This window comes from Lissotriton helveticus, chromosome 2_2 (genome assembly GCF_964261635.1).
Source record: "Lissotriton helveticus chromosome 2_2, aLisHel1.1, whole genome shotgun sequence".
NCBI lineage: Eukaryota > Metazoa > Chordata > Amphibia > Caudata > Salamandridae > Lissotriton > Lissotriton helveticus.
In genome coordinates, this window is record NC_136060.1 from 304,656,061 (window position 1) to 304,679,735 (window position 23,675).

The window sequence follows — 23,675 nt, forward strand, 5'->3', positions numbered from 1 at the left end:
TGTGTGGTTGTGTGTGGTTGTGGTTGTGTGTGTTGTGCTTGTGGTTGTGTGTGTGTGGTTGTGTGTGTGTGTGGTTGTGTGTGTGTGGTTGTATGTGTGTGGTTGGGTGTGTGTGGTTGGGTGTGGTTGTGTGTGGTTGTGTGTGGTTGTGTGTGTTTGTGTGGTTGTGTGTGTGTGTGTGGTTGTGTATGTGGTTGTGTGTGTGGGAAACCCGTAAAAAATGGTAAATTGCTGTCCCATTAGCTAGCATTCTTTTGTTTTCTGTAATGAGGAATAACGAGAGCACAAGATGACTATATATACAAGGTACTTTCACCCGATGTTAAAGATCGGGGCCTTTGACAGTCAGCATTTTTAATGATCGGTATGCTATGATAACAGTGGCAGGCAGTGGTAGGATGCACCAAAATCGATTCGCCAACGCCAAAATTGTAAGGTAATTTAAAAATCCAAAAAGACAGTAAAGCTATTATACAATTATGCTTACATTTACCAGTGTTTTTTCCATTTCTTGACATCAATGCATGTGTTGCGGTGTGCAGCAGCGGTCCTGCAGAATGTATTGTTTGCATGTATTTGCTGTTGGCCATATTAAGTGTGTCGTAAGGCACTCGGCTGCATTTGTGTTACCAGAAGCCATTACGATCTACGCACTACGATTGCTGGGTGTGGTGGGCACTGGCAATTTCCTCGGCTCACCTTTGGGTCGTATTACCACCCATCGCTGATGCTCAGTGGCGTGAGTAGGTGTGTGCGCTGGGAAGACGAGGCAGGGACGCGCTTCTGGCACATTGCTGCACAAGAGAAACTAGGGTTTGCACCATTGAAGCGCTGTGAAGATATACCCCGGAAGTCCACTCCCGCCCGACATTAGGACTCTGGCTGAGTGGGCGGCTGTCAAAACGGTAACGTAGAGAACACTGTCTGTGCAGCAGGGGGTGGCGCCCCAGCGAATTCGTGGGATGTTTACATCGATAAACTGCAGGCTAAATCACACGAGAGACTCCCTGAGAGCTAGCTTGGTGACAGTACGGAGTGCTAGCAGAAGTGAACAGCACAAGCAATATGGCCGCATACAATGCAGCGATCGTAGTGCGTAGCGTATGCCACTCTTGTGTACATGCCGGAGCAACAGGTCAGCAGTTTCAGTGGGTGATGGGTAAAGCACTCACTTGGATATAGCCTTTCTCTTTACGTAATGTGACTTCGTGCGAGTTAAACTAACAGCACTTAGCAGCAGAATAAGGGTGGCAGAATAAGCCTGTTTAGAAAGTCTTAAGGGCATTCTTGTTTAAAGCTAGGTCATTGAGTAACATTTCGTCAAACAAGACATGCATGGGAAGTGGGGGGCGGCCGGGAAACTGAAAGTATGGCCGGCGGCCGGCCGGCCGGCCATAAATCATTAGGGGAGGAGAAGCCGCAGAGCGCACGCTAGGAGAAGCCCTTTGATGTGTTGTCATGGCCTGGCGGCCGTGAACAAATGCAAGAATAGAGAGCAAATGGGAGGGGTAGGGGGAGTGCACGCGCATTGTGAGAGGGGGAGCAGGAGGTGAGCCTGAGAGTGGCTGAAGCAACATTGGAGGGCAGAAGTAAATGGGTACCAGAAGCTAGAGAACAATATAGATGGTGCAGGGAGAGCAAACATGCAATAGCAAGGTGGAGCTTGAGAAGGATGCAGACATGAAAGCAGCGTGGGTTGGGGGAGCACACTAGGGAGAGCGCATCACGGAAGGGCGCAGGGGAGAGCCACACGGGCGAGACAAGGCAGGGAGGAAGAGAAGCATTACTAGGTAGGCAGATGAAGAAAACGTGCGCTTTGGTGAGCTAAAACAAATAGAAACATGCACTGGAATATTGTGCAAAGCATCGCACACTGTCAAAAAATAATCCCGTGCACATTATGTGGTGGGGCAAGCTCGTATGTGGTGTGCGAGGCGGGCAGAAAGGACGGCCGTGGGAGGTGGGAGGGGGAGAGATGCTGATGTCAGATTAGCTGCGGAGCGGATCTCTTTCAAGTAGCTCACGGCCTCGAGGCCGTGAAAGTTAAAGCAATTAGGGGGGAGGTGTGAGGGAGGCTGATAGGCAGAAGGCTCGGGCAAGCTCGTGCACGAGGTGTGCACTTCTCGAAATCCGCTTTTTGGGAGCCTTTTGAGAGCCTTGGATTTAAGTAGTGGTTTAGCTGTATTAGACTCGCATACTCATTCCTGCGGAATGGAGTAGGCGAGACCTAAAAAGGAAGGTATGCGGAGATTGGCCATGCAAGATGGCCGACTGGATGTGATCTGTGTCTGCTCCGTTACAGTGAAGCTGTCTAGGCCACTTCTGCAACCCCAACGTAGTGCCTAAATGACACAAATGCATGACTAAAGGTCCGGAGACCTGAGGAGGCGCAGTGGGAACAACTGATGGGTGCCCACTGCCGAAAAATGAGCCGTTTGAGGAGACGGGGTCCGCGCGCCATGATGGCCCTGAGCTAGCTGAAGCAGGGCTTGTCGTTACTCCTAGGAACCCCGGAGTGTGGATCGCCACCTCTGGCCCTACGGCAGAGAGCAGACTAACGGGTCTGTGTCTGCTGGGGAGCTGGCAGGGGGCATACATAAGCATCGGGAGACACGGCGGCAAGCTCTGGACTTTGCGGGGAGGTCTAGAGGAGCGGTGAAAAAGAGGAGGTAAGTGGGGGAACCCTGCAGTGAGTCACAAGAACCAGGCCCCCGCGATGGCGAAAGGGAGGCATTGGGGGACACATGAGGCATCGGCAAGATGGTGGGGGGATCCAGTTCCGCCCCACCTGACTCCAAAATGGCCACGGGGGCCCAAATGGACATTCCTCTAAAAGGAGATCATATGGAACAGTACTGAAGCCAACAAAAGAGCAAGTGTAGTGCCTGGCAATATTAGTGTGGACAATGGTTAGTATATGCAGCCCACACCATTAAGAACGGGTGCAATGTCTGTTGCCTGACGCTAAGATGGCCGCCATATACCTCACTCTGCATAAGAAGTCTCTCATACTACTTAGGTGAGGGGCCCATTGATAAATAGTGGATCCACAGAGACTCCTCAGAGGCTAAGCAGAGAGGCGCAGTGGGAGTACACTGAAGGTGCAAGGGAACTGTGGAGTCCCTTGGCCACAGCAGAGATTGCATTTATGCCACCAAAGAAATCAACTTCTAAGGTATCCAGCTATTTTGCGCCTGCAGAAAAGAAATAAGTACAGAGGAGACAGAGAGTCCCGAATTCACCATGCCCTGAACAAAGAAGATTTACTATAATCCCTAAAAGACTTTAAGTTGGAACTACGCACTGAACTAAAAGGAGACCTCCAGGCTTCCAGGACCAACTAAAAGCTGACCTATCAGAGAAAATGGCCTTACTAAAACAAGATGTGCATTCCATTGAAACGCAATTGATGGAAACGGAGACCCAAACCCAAGATCTCGACAAAAGAGTAACAGAAGCGAGCGACAAGGTACAGTTTCTACACTCACAACTCCAACTGGACCTATTGAAGAACGAAGACCTAGAAAACAGGTCCAGAAGAGACAATATTCACATCAGAGACCTGGAGGAAGGGGCAGATGGTCCTGTTCTAGAAGCTTTTGTAGAAGGCCTGTTTGCGAAGGTTCTTGGCCCAAACAAAAGACAAATCGAAAGAGCCCATAGGGTGGGTCTGGCAATTCCTGGTGAGCGTTGTCACACTCAAGACATCTTGGCCCATTCATATAAGGTCAAAGAAGCCATATTACAAGAGTCCAGAAAGAAAGACTCCCTTTCATTCCAAGGATTTTGCCTGGTGCAGGTGACTCTTCAGCGATGACAATCCTTCCGTTATCTTACAGAGAAGCTATGAGAGGAGCGAATACGATACCGATAGACATATCCATTTTGGCTGGCATTCAAATTTATTAACAGACAACGTCATGTGACAGAGCTAAGGGAGGGCATTAAGATTCTAGGGATACTGGTGCCAGAGGAGGGAGCCTCCAGCTTGCAGGCCGGAAGAGGGGAACCCCCTCGATCGAAAACAATACATAGGAAAATGACCACTAAAGGGCGCCAAACCAAGACCTGGCTCAAGTAAAAGGAAAGAGACCACAGTAGCAGATGATGGGAATAGATCTTACACACTGCATTTCACTCCTGAGGCGGAAGCCGGGAGTTAGCTCTCTTTTAACTGCACCTGTATTGTGATTTTGATTTACTAAAATCGCCGAATTTTAATTCACGCATTTTGTGTTATTTGCGCTCGAATTTAAAATATATTGTGCCATTCACGTGTACTGTAGCGCTCCCTCTCAGCAGAGTACGTGCTGAGTGGTTTTGGAGCTTGGAGGTGGCCGGCAACTCTTAGCGGCCATCTTGGGGTGGAGGCAGGTTAGCGCTGCAGCTGTGGGGAAGGAGGGAGGCCCTCGCGCTGAAGCGTATAAATTGAGCCCAGCTGTAGGGATCTAGTAAGATCTTACACACTGCATTTCACTCCTGAGGCGGAAGCCGGAAGTTAGCTCTCTTTTAACTGCACCTGTATTGTGATTTTGATTTACTAAAATGGCCGAATTTTAATTCACGCATTTTGTGTTATTTGCGCTCGAATTTAAAATATATTGTGCCATTCACGTGTACTGTAGCGCTCCCTCTCAGCAGAGTACGTGCTGAGTGGTTTTGGGGCTTGGAGGTGGCCGGCAACTCTTAGCGGCCATCTTGGGGTGGAGGCAGGTTAGCGCTGCAGCTGTGGGGAAGGAGGGAGGCCCTCGCGCTGAAGCGCTTAAATTGAGATGTCCACACCTCCGCGCAGCGGACGCGGACAGCGGGCGCGCCCTAACAGCGCCAAAGGAGCGCCTAAGGACAGCCCGTCTGCGCCCGTCAGCGTCTCGGAGGCGGTCGGGGGCGGGCGATCCAGCGATCTCCTGAGACATTCACAGCAATCCCTTCTCAGGTATTCTTCTGCGCAGCTTTTGAGCCTGAGACATGCTGGTAGTAGGGAATGTATTCCTCAGGATCATCTCTTTGAGAATATCTCTGCCTGTCCCGGCTGTGGCTGGTCACTCTGCGATACCTTGCCGACAGGAAACATCTGGGAGAAGGGGCGCGTAGCTGCTCCCTTGTCAGGGGAGGACCATTCTGATCACATTTTTAGCTGTGCCCTCTTAAACACTTGGTCAGTGAGTAAACACGCTCAGGACTTATTCAATTTTTTGGCTGATTCTAAACCAGCCTGTTTGTTCTTGACAGAAACATGGCTTGGCGAGGCATCGGAGCCGGATATAGCTAATGCTTTACCCTCTAACTACTATATGTTGAGGAAAGATCGAGGTTTGGGCAGAGGAGGGGGTATTGCCCTAGTGATAGATAGGCGCTTTAAATGTAATATTATACCAACTGATGATATTCAGGGAGCCGAAGCGTTGGGTTTCTGCTTATCACTATCACCAGCCCAATCGTGCGCTGGACTGGTGGTCTACAGACCTCCAGGTCCTATTGGATCTTTCCATGAGGGACTTTCCTCAGTGATGTCGTCACTGTGCGTACAGTTTAAACACTGTATACTCCTTGGCGACTTCAACATCCACTTTGATGAAGTGGATGCTGTGGATACGATCAAGTTCTTAGATTCCACGGAGCTACTGGGCTTACTACCTTACCTGATGTCACCTACACACAACAAAGGACATACGTTGGATCAAATTTTTTCTACGGCCCTTATTAGAGTCTCCCCTCCTTTACCAATACTGTGGACTGATCATTTGTTGGCGTCCTTTGGTATTTTGCATAAATCTAGCGCCACTATTAGGGACAAAGGACATCTATCCCAGCTCCCGCGTGCCTTCCATAAAGTGTCCCCTGACATGATCGACCAATACTTGATGAATCATCCATGTCGTCTGTCAGGCGATGTGGAGACTGATATTAATCTCTTTCAGAGTTGGCTTACGCGCTGTTTGGAGGAGTTGGCGCCGCTCGAGGGTTCCTTTAAGGCCTCGTCCCGCGCTTCCGCTCCATGGTTCACTTCAGCTCTTAACTCCAGCCGCAGGCTCTGTAAGAAAGCTGAGAGAGCATGGAGAGTTAGCTATCTGGAGCCTTTGAAGGAAGCGTATAAGAGCAGGATCAAGGCTTACCACAGGGTAATTTATTTAGAGAAAAAAGCCTACTTTGCCAGAAGGATTGAGGAGGCCAGGAACACCAGTAAAGAAGTTTTGCTGGTAGCGAAGGAATTTACCTCCCCGGCCGCCATCACACCTAAATGTTCATTCTCGGAACCTTGGGTGGTCCAACTGGCTAGCTTCTTCTCTAATAAGATCATTAGCATTCAGGACACTTTTCCGATGGTGGCGAGAGTGGGTCCGCTCGATCTAGCATTGGGTTCTCCTAAGGTGATCGCGGGACAGCCCACTTTTTATTTGTACTACTGGTTATGTTTTGAACTTAAAGGGGAGGCTTTTTAAGGGGCGGTGGTGGAGAAGCGGGGGGAGGAACGTTGGGGGTACTGCAATGCAGAATGTCAGAATGTGACTGTGGGGGGGAGAAGTGGCTAGAGAAAAGTAGCTGGTGGAACCGGAAAAAAAGGGTGACTTCAGGGGAGACAAGCAGCGGGAGGGAGGGGGTACCCAATAAGATGGTATCGATCATGTCATTGAACGTGAAGGGCCTAAATCTAGTAAACCACCAATTTGATGTGAAGGCTCTTCAAGAGATGCGCATTAAGAGATCGGAAGGACTGAGGCTCCGACATAAAAAGTATTTGCTCCTATACAGATCATCTGCCAAAACAAAACATACAGGGGTAGGAATACTGTTCCACAATAGCGCCAAATTTCAGTCTGAAGGTATTAAGACAGATAAGCAGGGACAGGTGGTAATGGTAAAAGGAAAGCTTAAGGGAAGAACGGTTACCTTTGTCTTGGTCTATGTCTCCAACTCAGGTCAAGCGACATTTATGAATTCACTTTTGAATATGGTGGAGGCTTTGCTGAAGGCCAAATAATCGTTTTGGGGGACTTTAACCTCACTTGGCATCCTACAGATGATAGTTCACATCTGCATAGGTCCACAGGAGGTAGTTTCGCAAAATCCCTGAAGCATGCTTTTCAGGACTTAAGGCTGTTTGACGTTTGGAGATTTTTCAACCCAACTACAAAAGAATACACATATTTTTCACATGCCCACCAAACATACTCCAAACTAGATTACATTTGTATGTCCCAGGAGCTTTAGGGATCCCTTCAGGAGGCTAAGATCTTTTCCATCTCACTATCAGTTCATAGCCCAGTAATGGTGGATCTACACCGGTGGGAGGGGGAATTCAGGGGTTCTCAAGATGGTATATTACCAGCGCATTGACACAGGACTAGTTACTTAGGGATGAATTAAGGGTAGCGATTAAAGAGCATTTTCAAGCAAATGACCCTGGTGACACTTCTCCCCAAAATAATTGGAACACTTTCAAAGCAGTAATTCGGGGAACATGTATTGCGTTGGTCTTGGCGCTAAACAAGGAAAGGGCAAAGTAAAGGGTGGAATTAGAGGCACCTCTGTCTCAGGTAGAAAGTGAATATAAAAAGAACCCCACATGTAGCCTAAAAAGCCAGATGGGCACACTAAAAGGGAAACTGGGGGCAACATATACTAACAGAGCTGTATTCACACTTCTGTGACTTCGAGCAACGCATACATACAGGCAAACAAAGTAGGCACACACCTGGCAAGACAACTTAGGGAAAAGAGGATGAGGGAATAATTTGGAGGAATAAACAAAGGCGAGGGGGAGATAGAACTAGATGACTTGGGTTAAAGCTAATATTTTCAGCGCTTTCTATCAGGACCTCTGCAAGGCTGTTCCCCCTGATGCTAGGGCCCAGTAGGAATATTTAGACACCCTTGCACTCCCAAAACTCCCAGTCACATGGAAAGACCAACTAGACTCCCGAATTTCTGAAGACGAGGTGAGACAATCAATCAGGGCGCTTAAACCTCATAAATCACCAGGGACGGACAGACTAACAGCTCTATTTTATAAGACCTATGCACCGAAATTGCTGCCCCATCTGACAACCTTATTTAATAATATAGCGTCGGCACAGCAGGTGACCCCATCCATCGCACAGCCGTTTACTACAGTAATACCAAAGCCTGGGAAGAACCCTCAACAATGCGCCTCGTATAGACCAATCACCCTCTTAAATCTCGATGCCAAGCTCTACCCGGCTATCTTGACGTCACGCTTAGACAACTAAATACCCGACATTATCCACCCGGACCAGTCTGGTTTCATAAAAGAGAGACAGACACACGACAATATCTGCAGGACTCTGCATTGTAAAGAAAAAGCAAACAAGTTCATAATCCCAGCAATAGTAATGGGGCTAGATGTAGAGAAAGCCTTCAACAGAGTGGATTGGCATTTCTTGTTTCTCACTCTGGAAGGTTTTGGCTTTGGTGATAAGTTCATACAAATGATTAAAGCAAATTATACAGGTACAGGTCAACGGGGTAAGTTTAGAGTTCTTTGAGTTTGGTTGAGGCACAAGACAGGGGTGCCCTCTGTCCTCATTGCTATTTGCTCTGAGCATTGAGCCACTGGCAGTCTGCCTCAGAGCACATTTGGACATTCGGGGGATTAGGTTTGGTGGGGATGAGCATTAGGTGTCGCTATTTCCGGGCGACATTCCGTTGACTCTCACAACTCCCAGATCATCACTTCGGGCATTACAGTCAGAGCTGAAGGCATTTTAGGGGATAGCGGGCTTCCAAGTTAATTTATTTAAGTCATCGATACTAAACCTCATGCTGTCAGAGGGGGAGTAAATACAAATTTAGGGGGAATCCTCATTCATGTGGGCTAAACACAGTTTAACATATTCGGGGACACAGATCACCACACGCATAGAGGGATTATTTCAGGCAAACTTCCCACCCTTCCTCACACAGATACAATTGGAGCTAAAGCCTTAGAAACTGTTGTTTACAAAGGTAAACAATGGAAGGAAAGGAAGGGAACTTACCAAACACTGAAGAGGGATTGCAGCAAATGAATCACAGATCACAGACAATGGGGTAACATAGGTGAGAAACAGCAACCACAAATCCATGGATGGACAACCTGTAAAATATAGAAGACAGCAGTCAAAAACAAAAAAATTAGGACAACAAATTACATGAAAGGAACAACAGACAGAGTAGATTAGAAAAAAGACTACATATAACAGTTAAGGCTTGCTCAGTTCCATAAGTTTGTCTTTATGTGTATGGATAAACTTCCGGAGGTCGGCATGATCATCAAAGCTGAAAGTTCGATCTTTATACGTCACTTTGAAAAAACAAGGATGTATAAGGCCATAACGGGCATTCATGGATCTCAGAGCGGGCCGGAGGTCAAGAAATTCCTTTCGCCGACTAGCAGTTGATTTGGAAACATCTTGACTGAAGAAAATTTTACGGCCAGACCAAAGCAGTTGCTTGTGTTGTTTAGCGGCATTCAGAATGGCAATGAGGTCTGAGTAGAGAAGAAAATAGGCAATTATGCCTCTTGGTTTAGATAAGGAAGATGCATTCCGTGGACCAAGTTGATGAGCTCTTTGGATGTTAAAGTCAGTGGATTTCGGTAGACCAACTACCTGAAGAACTTGATCTTTCAAAAATGTAATCATATCTGATCCCTCAGACCCTTCCGGAATACCATGAATGCGTAGATTATTACGCCGATTACGATTTTCCAAATCTTCAGTAGATTTTTTGAGTAAACTGACCTCTTTGGAGAGGCAATCGACTTTAGCGAGAACAACTTGAGCATCACTAACCTTCTGCTCCACATCCGAAAGCCTCGATTCCAAGCCAGACCACTTTTCATCCAGCCTTTGTAGAGTAGCAGCAGTGTCAGATATGAAAGGACGAATAAGGCGTAATTCCTCCATTATATATATATATATATATATTGTAAAACCATAAAAGCAACAACATAAAATTGCAGCATCATTGTACATTTTAAAAAAAAAGATATCTAAGAAAAAGGCAAATTCACTCGGTTTTTTTAAAGGTTCTTCCGGTGCCTAATAATACATTTTAGAAAATTCAATATATGATAACAGGTGCGCTCGGAGTCTAACATCTGTAGGGAGATCATGGCCGGGCGGCATTGTCTGAAACCCCAAAGTTTTAATAGTGGAAATAACCAGATTTTCCTGTGAGGATGGTAATATTTGCAAAACAGTATCGTGTGCATGCACGTTTGTGTGGAAATCTCATCACATGGGCATAAAGTCAGTTTTGATTCCCAGGTGTTCATTTGTGGGAAAGCCACTAATCTGTGATAAAGATTGAGTCTAAATCTGGTCAGAAGCATCTTGTCATATGAGCTGGTTTCCAGTGCAAGATAGGGCTGAATTTGTGGCGTTAACTGTACCATATTTGCATGTTGTACAGATTGTTTATTCGAAAGCAGAGTAATTCTGAGTGTCTCTAGGTGGCTCATTGCTTTCTGTTTCAGCTCTTTCTTGCTTATCTCAGTCAGAGTTACCGGGGTGAGGTAATATCTTTCTAGGCCCAGGTCTGTGAAAAACCGCTTGACATAGGTAAGCCAGGCTATTCTGTGCGCATGGTCCAGTGCCATTGAATCCTCTAGAATGGCTTTGGTAATCATGTTCTTATCAGATAACCAGATTCGCCTCCAGAGTAACAGTGGCTGAACTTTTATTAAGTCCTCTATGTAGGGGATTCCCAGTTCCATATGGCATGCATATGTTGATGAACACTTGGGGGCAGATAGAAGAAATCTCGTAAACGAGTTCTCTGCTGTTTGGAGAGATCTAGCGTCAGCGTGTCCCCAGACACCTGCCCCATATAGAGCGATGGCTTGGCATTTTGCAGAATAGATTTTTAACATCTCAACTGGTGGTCTCCTTCCGAGTCTTTGTGAAAAGTTCGTCACGGCAGTAATGGCTCTCCTAAAAAGATGTCTCCTGGACTCAATAGCTGCTTTCCAGTTTAGTCTTTCGTCAATCATTATGCCCAGGTAGGGGTACTGTGGGGTTCTCTCAAGTTTTTGCTTGTTTAAAATAATGTTCTTTGTTCGCTTTCTCCCTCCACCTGCCACCATTACAAAGGTTTTTTTAACATTTATGTGCAAGTCTAGTGCGCCCATGAATTCGGCATATTTATTCAGGGATTTCTGAAGTTCTATAGGTGTACGAGCCAAAATAACTGCGTCATCCGCGTAGAGGAGTGCAGGAATCAAGCGTTGTTTTAGTCTTGGCAGATCCCGCCCCCCCCTCAACATCTTCTCTTCCAGCCCGTTTATATACAGAGAGAAGAGGAAGGGGGCCAGGACGCAGCCCTGCCTGGCTCCTCGCTCTACTTTGAATGACGCAGTAAGCTCTCCCTTGGTCCCATAGCGCACTCTCGCAGAAGCGTCTGTGTATAGTTCCCTTAAAAAGTCCAGGAGAGGAGGATCCACCCCCATGTTTCGCAAAAGGGTCCATAGCTTCGAGTGGGAGACGCAATCGAAGGCAGAGGACAGGTCCACGTATACCATGTACATTGTCCCCTGCTTCGCATGGATGTACTTAGACATAATTAAACTTAGGTTGAGGGCCTGTTCCACGGTTCCGAGCCCTTCTCTGAACCCAAATTGTAAGTCCGATAAAATCTTTCTGTCATCTGCCCATTGTTGGAGTTGTTCCAGGATTGCTCTGCCAACTACTTTTCCTACATAATCTAATAAAGAAATCGGACGGTAACATTTAACGTCTTGACGGTCCCCCTTTTTAAAAATGGGTACCATGATGGAGTCGGACCATGACTCCATCAAACCCAGTTTCGCGGTTGCTGTGCATACTCTGGTCAGTATGGGGGCCCAGAGATCCGGATGTTGTTTGAAGAGATCTACAGGGACCCCATCTGGTCCTGGCGCTTTGCCCCCTTTGCTTAATTTCAGAGCTTGCAATACCTCAGAAATGTCGAACTGTATGCTGATTGGAAAGTCGACAGGGGGAAGGGGGTGAGTTATTTCTTCCATTGGTGATATTAATTTGAAAATGTGTGAGAAATGATTTACCCAAATTTCCTCTTTAATTGCCACGTCAATCTGGGGTCTGTTGAAATCGGAAAGAAAAGGGGTTTTTACTATCCGCCAGAAGGACTCACTGTTTCTTGTTAGTGTACTTTTATGTAGATCATTCCATAAAGCCTGTTTCAGCTCCTGTTTCCTTTGTTTCCTGGCCTTTTTGTACTGGAGCCTTAGATGTTGGATCAATTGTTGATCTCTTTTTGGTTGTCTGAGGGCCTCTTTTAACTCGGTTAATGAGATGGTGCAGTCATGATTGAACCAACCTGGAGTTGTTGTATTCTTAGAATTATTTTTCCTGGTCAGCATTACTTTTATTTTGTCTATAATGATCTTAAAGTTTTCGAGGATGGTATTATCGTCTGACTCCAAATCTAGACATTTTTTTATGTTGGGATACAGAGTCTTTATTATGTTATTGCTTAGTTGGATTGGATCTATCTTTCCCCATTTTAACGTGAATCCGTTTACTCTACCCATTTCCAGCCGATTTTGGGATAGAGTATGTGCAATTATTGTTGTCTGCGTTAACTGGTTTGGAAGATCCATATCCACTCTGAGCGCTGAGTGATCGCTTAGGTTGTTTGCCAGTAAGGTGAAGGCCGTAATTTGATGACTCAACCCATCCGTTGAAAGGACATAGTCGACGGTGGTCTCATGTCCTCTCCCTAAATATGTGGGGTATAGAGTATTGTTAGCCGGATTTTTCTTGTTTATTATTGACAATTCCAAGTCTGTAAGAAGGCTATTCATCGCCTCCCCTATACCGTCGTGATGAAAATGGACAAGGAGATTATCGTACTCGTCCACTATCCCGCAATTCTGATTGTTAGAGCCTGTGCAAGGGTGTAGGTTGAAGTCCCCTCCCCATAATAGGTGGACAGTTGCCTTTTTTCTGTATAGTTGGCTATATTTGGCGATTTTATCCTGAATTGTCGAGAGGGTTTTGATGAAATGCTCCTCTTCTAAGTTATTATAAAAATTTACTAGGATGACAATAACTTCTTTGCCGGCTGAAAGGGAGAGTAATTGGAAGTTTGGTGTATTTTCTGTTTTAAGTAACTTCAGGCTGGGAATTGTGTTCGCTATGTATGTGGTTAAACCCCCCTTGGGCCTACCCGCAATACTAGGGAGAGCTGGGGAAAAAAGTGTTTTATAGCCTACAATGTGTAGCTCTTTCGTGGCCCATGTTTCCTGGAGGCATATTATATTGCCATCTTCAAGAAACTGAGCTGCTGAGCCATCCTCTATTTTAGGGCGGAGACCCGCTATGTTCCAAAAAATGACAGACATAGATTGTGTCCTATTCTTTTGGCCTATTATCATTTTCCTTACCGGATCCGGAGATGGAGTGATCTGTTCATCACAGGGGGAATCCGGTGATGGTCAATCGACCATTTCTAGGCTATTGTACCGATTCATAGTTGGTATGCCCGGCCAGTTTTCCCAGTGTGGTGCCTCCCTGTAGCTGGGTCTAAAAGGCCGCTGCGGTGGTACGCCCCATTGTTCCCAGTCTTTTCTTCTGTTACGGGGGCCCATTATCTGCCATGGGCCATCCTGTTGGTGGTAATTGGAGTCAACCGGCCACCAGGGGGGCTCATGGTCATTCTGTTGTGGGGGCATTTTTGGTCTTGCGGCGGTAAATTCCCAGGGCTGTGGGACTGCTTTACGCCACATATTGTCCTGTTCATTGAAGCGATTGTTGTAATGCTTTTTGGGATAGAAAAAGGAAAGACTCTTTGTTTCGATTCCCCCGCTTATATTATGTTGTTCCCAGGAACATATGTACTCGACAGCTCTAGGATCCTCAAAAGTGATCACTATACAGTCTCCCTGTATTACTTTTTTTGTGTGTCCCACCCATGGGGTCCTGCATACTGTTGCTATCCTACTGGACCAATTAGGGGGAGAGGGACGGTTTGTGTTTAACCAATATTGGACCTTATTTTTTAAGGACCAATTGGGCTCTGTTGTCTCCCCTATTAATTCTGGTACCCCCGTCATCACAACCACAAATGGTGATGCTTCAGGTGGCAGGTTCATGTAGGGTCTGCCCTCAAGATCTCCTCTCGTGGTTCCTTTATTCACTGTTTGGTTTGGTTTGTTCTGGGCAGTGTTTGTGATAGCTGGGGTTTTGGGGGCTGATGTTGTTATGGTTGTTGTTTTTATGGCAGGGGCTTTTGGGACTGTGTTGGTATGGGGGATTGGTATTGTTTCTGGAGGCGGTTTACCCGCTACAGGATCTTTTGCTACCAGTTGTAGCTTCGGTGCAGGGCAGATTTGGGTTGTTTTTTTCTTTTGTAAGGCAAGTACGGATTGATTGTCTATTCCCTTTTTTTGGGGTTCACAGGTTGAATTAATTTGCAAGGATTTTGTTATTTTTAGCAATTGACTCTCGATGTTGGTTAATCTGTTTTCAAGAGGTTGAAAGAGTGATTTTAATACTGAAGTGATTTTATTTACCAGATCCAAGGAATCTGGTTCATTGATGTGGGGGATAATAACGGGTGAACCTGAAGCAATTGTACTTGGGATATTGTTAGGTGAGGAATGGTGTATTAAAACCTGATAATTAACAGTATCAGCCGTTTTTGGAGGATGGCCTGCCAAGTTTGAGGGCGTAGTTGGGTCAGTCATCTCGGCCGTGTCAGTACCAATAACTTTATCTACTTTTCCCTTGTCCTTTCTTTTCTTGACGGCCCCCTCCCTCCTCCCTCTGGCTTGTCTAGCTTCTTCTGGTGTATGGTCACGTAAGATTTCGGGTGTTTTTTCTAGATCGGAATCAGTAAGTGATAGGGAAAGTTGGGAGGCTGAGAGATCTACGATATTCGGGAGACTAAGCCTTTTGTTGCCTTGCATTGATAGTGCTAGGGGACCCTCTACCTCCGGAGATCTTACTGTAGCCAGTGGTCCCATGGAGGATCGCCTCGCAATCGCGAGGTCTGTGGATACTCTTCCCTCTATCAAACTGATACTTTGATCTATGAAGGTGTTCGCCTTTGTGATGAAATCGTCCATTGGCCCTAACAGCTGTTCTCCGATCCCATCCTTTTTTGATTTCTTCAACTTATTGCTCCTAGTGTTCATTTTCAATGGAAGGGTTCGCGGAGTTCTGTTATGTTGGTAGGCAATAATTAATGTGGGGGTAGGTTTTCTGTGAGACTTAGAGGGAGGGCCCGGCCCGGTCTCCTCACGATCTCGAACGGCCTCAAACGGCCCGCTCTTTGCCCGGTCTTCGCCCCGGGCTCCGACCCGCGCGCGTCCCGCGTTGCGCGTTGCTGTGCTTGGTTATATTCTATTTAGCAGAGGGGGGGCGTGGCACTGGGAGGGGGCGCGGCTCACGCGGGAAGAGGACCAGCTGTTGTTGGTGAATGCTGGTCCTTGCAGTCCCGGGGCCGGCGCCTCTCACCTCCTCTGCGGCCACAGCGTTCACAGCGTTGGTCCTTTCCACGGGCTCTCAGTAAAGGCAGTTGGGCAGTTCACACAGCTACTCCTGTAGCAAAGGGCGGCAAGGAAACGGCAAAAATCCTCTCAGCGAGCGGCTCCCGCGAAGCGGGGGCCGCGAGAGGTTAAGAGCTCACAGGTGGGGGCGTGGCACTGGGAGGGGGCGCGGCTCACGCGGGAAGAGGACCAGCTGTTGTTGGTGAACGCTGGTCCTCGCAGTCCCGGGGCCGACGCCTCTCACCTCCTCTGCGGCCACAGCGTTCACAGCGTTGGTCCTTTCCACGGGCTCTCAGTAAAGGCAGTTGGGCAGTTCACACAGCTACTCCTGTAGCAAAGGGCGGCAAGGAAACGGCAAAAATCCTCTCAGCGAGCGGCCCCCGCGAAGCGGGGGCCGCGAGAGGTTAAGAGCTCACAGGTGGGGGCGTGGCACTGGGAGGGGGCGCGGCTCACGCAGGAAGAGGACCAGCTGTTGTTGGTGAATGCTGGTCCTCGCAGTCCCAGGGCCGGCGCCTCTCACCTCCTCTGCGGCCACAGCGTTCACAGCGTTGGTCCTTTCCACGGGCTCTCAGTAAAGGCAGTTGGGCAGTTCACACAGCTACTCCTGTAGCAAAGGGCGGCAAGGAAACGGCAAAAATCCTCTCAGCGAGCGGCATATCTTCTAGAGTGAGGGGAAGCGGTAATTTAGAAGGAGATGGGTGTCTTTTTTAATGCGTTTACCAGAACCAGTGGTTGCATCTTTCCGCCCAACAGAAGAAGTCCCCTGTGATTTAATTTGATGGTGAGAGTCCATGGTGACAGCGGAAACTGACCAGCAATATATCACCAATACAGATATAGGCAAGATGCAGCACTGATGGGAGTTCAAAAGATATTAATAGAGAAAAATGCCTGTAAAATTGGTTATTTTCTAAGGCACACACCACTTCTGGATATAGGTAATAGTATCCTCAGAAGCGTGTAAGGAAACTGGTTCCACACACAAGGAGGCTCTCGCCAGTTAATGACCAAGTTCACCAAAATGAAAAAAGCAGCAATGAATCAAAATAACTGCCACTGTGATGTAAGAGAAGTAGTATGGTCAGTCAGTAAAGCGAGAAAGAAAGGTCCATGAATTTGATAAAGAGAACACCCCCTTGTGGGCTAGAGGAAAGCCGGTTTAGGAAAACACAAAATGTCAGCCATTATGAGGCAAAAAAGAACGAAGCTGAAGAGAGACAAAAAGACCGTCCAGAGGATTAAAAATGTGTTGTTCTGCTCATGGACAGCTTTAAAAAATTATAAAAACATGTACAGCTTAAATAAAAATGATAAGATAAGATTGGCAAAGCAAATTATTGAGATCATTGGAAGGGCTATCGCCAAGTAATTGTCAGCTATTCCCAGCAAAATGAAAGACGATTTGTTAAATTGGCCAGAGTTTGGGAAATAACATGACCAGCCTTGAAGATAAAAAAGAAAGTTCCGTGACTTTTATGTGGAGAACATCCTCACTGTGGTCGGGAGAAAAGCCGGTGCAGGAATGCACAAAATGGCGGCCATTAACAGGAGAAAATGAACGGAACTAATTCAAACAATAGAGACACCCTCCAGAGGTCTGTAAACTTGCCGTCCTGCTCCCGGACATCTCTGACATCCAAATCCGTCGTCATAGTGAGGAAACGCTACATGAAAAACGTCCCTTCATCAAAGAGCGGAGCTCAGTGCGACAGAGCTCTTCGGGTGGTGGCCATCTTGATTCGCCGCCGCCGCGCTCTCCCCCTGCTGAAGATTTTGATCTTACTTTTTTGAGAGTAAGTCCAAAGTAAAACCTCTGACAGGGACACACCTGGTACCTCTATCTGATGTGTGCTCAATCGCGGTCAGACACAAATTGTACGCAGGTCCAGGTCAACTCTGACCAGTTGATGGTTAAAACTTTTTACCTCTATTTTTATTTAATATATTTAAAACGTCACATCTCTGTTTCCCCTTATTGGGGTTTTGTCATTTTGGTGTCATTTTCTGTAATGAAATGTTCTCTACTTCACTAATTCAGGTTCTGGCTTTTTATTGTGTTGTGTTTAGAATGTATTACTGTTTTGGTACTGCATAAATTCTTTGCGCATTGCCGTAAGTTAAGCCTCTCTGTCCTGTATCATAGCTGAAAGGGAGTTGAGCGCAGGTTAATAGAGTGGCCTTGAGTGTTCAACCTGACAAGGGTTGTGATTATTGTTTGAAAAGGGTAGTCATCCCTTCTAAATAATAATCCAGTTTGTTACACCACGTGTATCACATTCCAACATCCATCTGCTTCTTTAAGACTGAAATCCAACCCATCATGTACCAAGCCTTCTTCTGAAGTCACGGAAACCTCATTTGCTATCTTTGCCCTAGTTTTGTCGCTCCTATTCTGTTGAACAGTCCTACACCATTCTGGTCACCCACATATGGAACCAGCTCAGCGAAGGGCTCATGACCCATTACTTCCTTTTCAAAAAACCTCTGACGGCCTGGATTTTCAACCTGTAATATGTTTTTTTTTTTTTGCTGAAGTTCTTATTTCTCTACAACTACGAAACGTTTCAGGTACTTGCGCACTGGGTAGATAATTAATCAGATCAAATCAACATAGGTTCAAAAGAGTCAACAGGTGTGTCTTTTTTAAATGAATGTTGGACAATATAGATATTGTGCTCACTCCATCAACATATTAACGCTGCACGCTCATCTCAGACATCAGAAAGGTTTTTTTGATTACATTTCAAAATTTCTATTTATAATGTCCAAATGATACAATTCATGAAATTGAAAATGACACGGTCTAATTATTCTATTTCACCTAGAGTTGAAATAACACATACAAAGTGCTCACTATCTAGTTTAAATATTATCTACTTTCTGAAAAACAACATTTTTGAGTCTTTTTTATATTATTAGCCCACGTTTCTGCATTACCTAAATTGAATGAGGAAATTAATGTAGCTTCTTGCCAGTTAAACCACCATGATGTGGGAAAAACATATATAAACGCATATACGTAAATGAGTCACGCAATCACTATAATGGAAATTCAATTATTACATATTTATTAAGCATCCTGTTGTATGCTTTGCAAAATGTACTCACACATTTGAGTTGTTCTGATACACTTATAATACTATTGAAGTATATCTACAGTTGTGTTTTTTTGGGATATCATTGTTGCATATAATTTCATCTACATAATAATAGCTTTTGAGATGGGGTATCCCTTGCACAGAATAGAACACATTTTTGGGCATTTGTGACAAGTCTAAAATTAGGAAGGTGGGGGTCATACTTCATGATTGCATGGATGTTGTTTCATCAAAATACATGGGGTAGGGTAAGTAGGTTGTATGATGGAACTACACATGCCTAAACCATGTGTGGCTTCACAACGCAGATATTATGTACAACTAAACAACAACAATTCTTTTTTAATAGGGTTGTTTAGTTGTACATAATATCTGCTTGGTTATATATAAGATAACAAAAATGCTTACAACACTTTTTATTACAACGTTTCAACATGCTGCACAGCAGCCACACTGCTTTACACCATAGCTTAAACATATTGGAAAAACCGAAAGCTCTGGCTAAACACTTATAAGGGCCCAAAAGCGAGACCTATTGACTATGCCAATGCTTGTCTCTTTTTGGTTCCTAACTGGCATGTATGTGGGAGGCATATTGACTGGTAGATTGAGTGAGTGATGGAATCATTGTTGCGGTACTTATGGTTTCTCTATAGACTATGCTGTGTATTTTATGTGCTATGTTTGGTCGGGACATGAATGATGGAGGTAGTGCATTGCTTCCTGTGTTCTTCAAAGGCTGCCTGGGGCAGTGTTTAGTTTCTGGAATCTGGTTGTGCACTCTGCTGGGATCCGGGGCAGGCAGGGTTAGTTTGCTGAGGATTATTGGTTTCGGGGTGAGGAGGGGTGTTCGCAGCAGGTAGCACCATTGAAATAAGTGGCTTATTTAAGTAGAAACTGTGACTTTTTTCCAAAGTTGTAATGACGGGGGCGTGCGCTTTCTACCTTTCTATGAGAGGCGGGGTCATATGGTAGAGGGTGGAAGTGCAAGGAGAGGCATCCAACTTAGTTCGCAGGCAGCTGTGCAAGCGCTGACAAAATTGAAGTGTGGTACACCTGCCGGGCGCGTGCCGCGCGCCGAACATGGGTGGCCAGCGTGGGTGGGGCCTGCTCTCCCTTAGTAATTATTGCCTTATTAGACGTGCGTCCGGTGACTTCATGACTTGCCTCGCGCAATGTTTGGCAATGTCTTCCAGACCTTCCAGTTCTACAAGTGGAAAGAGAAACTCACGGGCAGCGACGTCACTGAACATAAGCTTGAAAATTAACAAGGGGGCAGTGGAAAAGGCGGGATATGAAATAAATATGTAAAGAAATATACAAGAGTTGACCGGGTGAGAATTTTGAGCTTTAAAGAGGCCCTTTGATGTGTAAACATTATTATCTTTTCAACATTGCAAGTCAGTGTGCGCAGATGTTAATCTCTTGTTACGTAGGTACGGTTTTGGAGGGTCACGGCCAGAAACGGCTACCATTTAGAGTAAACTAAAAACTGGGTCTCATAAGCAGGCAGGCGGTTGTAGTTGTGTAGTTAGACGTCCTAACGTTCACAGTGGTTCGGTTGACCAGAACACAGGCATTATCATGAATTTGTATCTTGTTCAGAGCAACACAAAGCTCAACAACAGGCAAGCAATACTAACAAGCATTGCAGGCGGGCCAGGAAAAGGTTTGCAAACTAAGATGCCATGTGCATTCCTAACAGAGACTTTGTGACCTGCCGGAAGTTCGGTCCTTGATGGGGGCATGTGGCGCCTGACGATAATTGCTTTTCAGCCTCAGCAAATTTGGCAGAGTCACCCGGCCCGCATGCCAGCTGGGGGTAGGGGAAAGCTTTAACGAGCGCTTAATCAAAGAAGCCGCCACAGCTGTGCACATGGAGCGCGAGCTGGGGGTAGGGGAAAGCATTCACGAGTGCTTAATCAAAGAAGCATCGACAGCTGTGCACGTCGAGCGCGCTCTTGTGCGCGTTCTCGCAAGCTGATCGCTGGCAAAGTAGCATTTCTCAGAGCACCTACTAAATGTCTCGCCCAGAGCAGCGCATGTGCTGGCTCAGGCAAGACCTAAACAGCGGGTTGCAACTTCCCTGACTGGATCACCTACCAAACTGCCTTTCTGGCAGCCCAAGGATCAGAGTGGTTTGAAAGTAACCCATTAAAGAAGCCTGTTTGGCTCGACATGGAACTCTCCATCTGCCACCCCTTCCCACTTCTGTCCATACTGACAACGACACAATATCATTATATCCAGTCCCATAAAAATTTTAAGGACACTATGTATCCGCCATACTTTCCTTAGATACAACTCTGGGGACCAATATTTATAATTCAACCCTCACATCATTATGGAACAATAGAAAACTACATATTCCTAACTCTCTACCCATAAGTCTAGCATGGACAAGTACAGGGATTGAAAAGATACCAGACCTCTCCGACAGTATCAGGCCGCACTCATTTGCCTTCCTACAACACAAGCACCTCTCAAATTAAGGCCAGCATTTCTAAGCTTGGTCCCATCCATAGTTCACCCTTACAACAGAAACTCTGACTGATGTAATTGAGTGGCAATGCAGCTTCAAAGTTCTGCACAATACTTACCACTTCCAAATTCACAAGCTATCCACCGTTAGCACAGAAATGGGCCTCCTACTTCTTTTCTAAGAGCCTTGCTTCCTCGAATAAGGACACCTTGGCAAAAGTAGGATCACACCTACTCCAGCACTAACTAATTTCTTTTCTGACCTAGACCAAATTCTTCGCTGCCCATTTCCTATACTGGACCCCTGCAAAACTACTTTGAGTAAAACTCAAGGATGCCAATATGTGCTGGCCATGTGACTCGTCCCCTGGTGACGAAGAGCCCAGGTTCCTCTCTTGCCCTCATCTACACTCCTACTGGCAAGATGTTTCCCTACAATTAAACAGAATATTCAAATTGACCATTTTATTGTCCTTCCCACCTATTTTAATGGGACTGCATCTGACATACCCCCCAAATGATGTCTCTGACACAGATCTTTCCCTCCTTGACCTTCCACCCACCATTGCCATCAAAGTAATACTGATCGATTGGAAGACTAGCAACAATATGTCATTTCATACCTCTTGGGCCTGGGTAATCTATCTAAAAAGCACACACATAACACAATCTAGTCACAAAGGTTGCCCTGAAAACTCCAAGGGTATTCAGGGCATGCTAGATCTCTTTATTCACAAACCGTCCCCCTAATGGGAAATCCTCCAATCCTCCCCTGGACACAGGTTCTCCCAGTGACAACACCTTTCCTATTGACACCCATGACACCACCACCTCCCCCTTCACATACCCCTAGCCCTCCCTACCCTTAGATATTATGCCAGAAAAATATTTGAGGATATGTACTATATACATTGGCATTTCTGACTTGCACCCCTCAAGATTTATCATATCCCCTGTAGTCTATCATTCTATACCTCCCCGCGCGTCTTTGCGCTAACCTTCCACTACAATCCCCTGGTATAGTTTACAGCAAATAACAATTTACAAACTCTTTTGATAATAAGCATGAGTGTTACATTGATGTACATATCTTGACAGTGCTAATGATTCAACTGTGGGTTTTTTCCTTCTCCCTCCTTGTTTTCTTCTTTATTGTTTCTCTTATTATTAAAAATTGTAATAAAATTCTTTGAACAAAAACAGTCTCTACTCCAGGGATGTATGTGACTGGATTGACAGGAGTCTGGCCTCTGCCATAAAAGACTGAATGTGTTCAGACCTGGATTCAATGTATTTATTCACTCCGTTTTTGTATAGCACAAACTTGACCCCATAGGGTACCAGAGTGCTTCACAGTAAAGACGCGAATACGTATTTATTTAGTACATTTCGATGGAAAGCATTTAACTAATTAAAATCCATTAAAACAGTAACAGTAACTTCACTCAGCAAAATAGACTTTTGCACATTCACAGAATGTAAATCTAGAGGAACCATATTGCATAGAAGTACGTTAGCACAAAGGCATGTGAGAACCTATACATAACAGGTGAAATACGACCTTAGCAAGAGATATTTTACATATCCTGCAGGGCAAATCACATAGAACATGATTGCTACACTGTTGGTTCCGTCCAATACCACTAGTCCCATAAACTGGTGAAAAAGCCCTCAGGAATCTGTGTAGTGACGAGTTACCTTTAATATGAGCACGTGAACCTTCTCTATCTGTGGGTGTCTCACCTCAAAGGTAGTGAATAGGGTGATCACTAGGAAGGATGACAGTGTAGTGGTATGATCGTAAAATGGCACCCCGAAAGATCTTCAGTGTGTTTGGTCAAAGAACCTCCAAACGGCCCTTTGAAATTGAAGAAGAAAGTCAACTCATAAATGAAATGCTAACAACAGTAGACCTCTTGGTATGTACTATTTAAAGTTTGATAATTTAGGGCCTGATTCACAACAGTAATCTGAGACAAAATCTTAAACTTACAACTTTTAGTATTCACAGATGCATTTAGTAGTAGTAAAGTTAGGATTCCTAACTTTACTACTACTAAATCCCTTTTGTGAATACAGAAAGTCGTAAAGTTAGGATTTTGTCTCAGTTTAGTAGTAGAAAAGTTAGGAACCCTAACTTTACTACTACTAAATGCCTTCTGTGAATACCAAAAGTAGTACGTTTAGGATTTTGGCTCAGATTAGCTCTGTGAATCGGCCTCTAAGATTGGATGATGTTGGAGCACCTTATAGTCATCAGTCTCTGTCAACACCTTAAATTGAAGCTGAAATTGTGAATCGCTCTAGGAGAGGCCACTTGTGTACCGGCAGCCAAAAATGTGTGACGCTCTGTTGCACAGTACACATCAGGACCGGGAAGAAAGCAGAGAACACTGTGGAGTGTGTTATATTTCTGGGGCGTCTTTTCTTTTTTATCTTCCACCATCTGATAATGTGATGAAATGAATAATTTACACGGCACAGGTAGTACTTTCCATTAGAGGCTGTGCGCAGTGGAGAAAATAACTCCTGGCAGGCGGCCTGTGTTCCATTCAAGGTCACAGTGTCACACGTCAGGCTGCAGCTTCTCTGTTTAACTCCTT

The 23,675-nt window shown here is 45.6% G+C and overlaps 1 long non-coding RNA gene across 1 annotated transcript in view; it reads right to left on the reverse strand.

The window, feature by feature from the left end:
- LOC144821809 (uncharacterized) overlaps positions 1–23,675 on the reverse strand; it is a 138,292-nt gene that overhangs the window by 21,461 nt on the left and 93,156 nt on the right. The window contains exon 2 of the long non-coding RNA XR_013608453.1: positions 8,997–9,094. This is a non-coding gene — a long non-coding RNA (uncharacterized LOC144821809). The remainder of the gene's footprint in view (positions 1–8,996; positions 9,095–23,675) is intronic.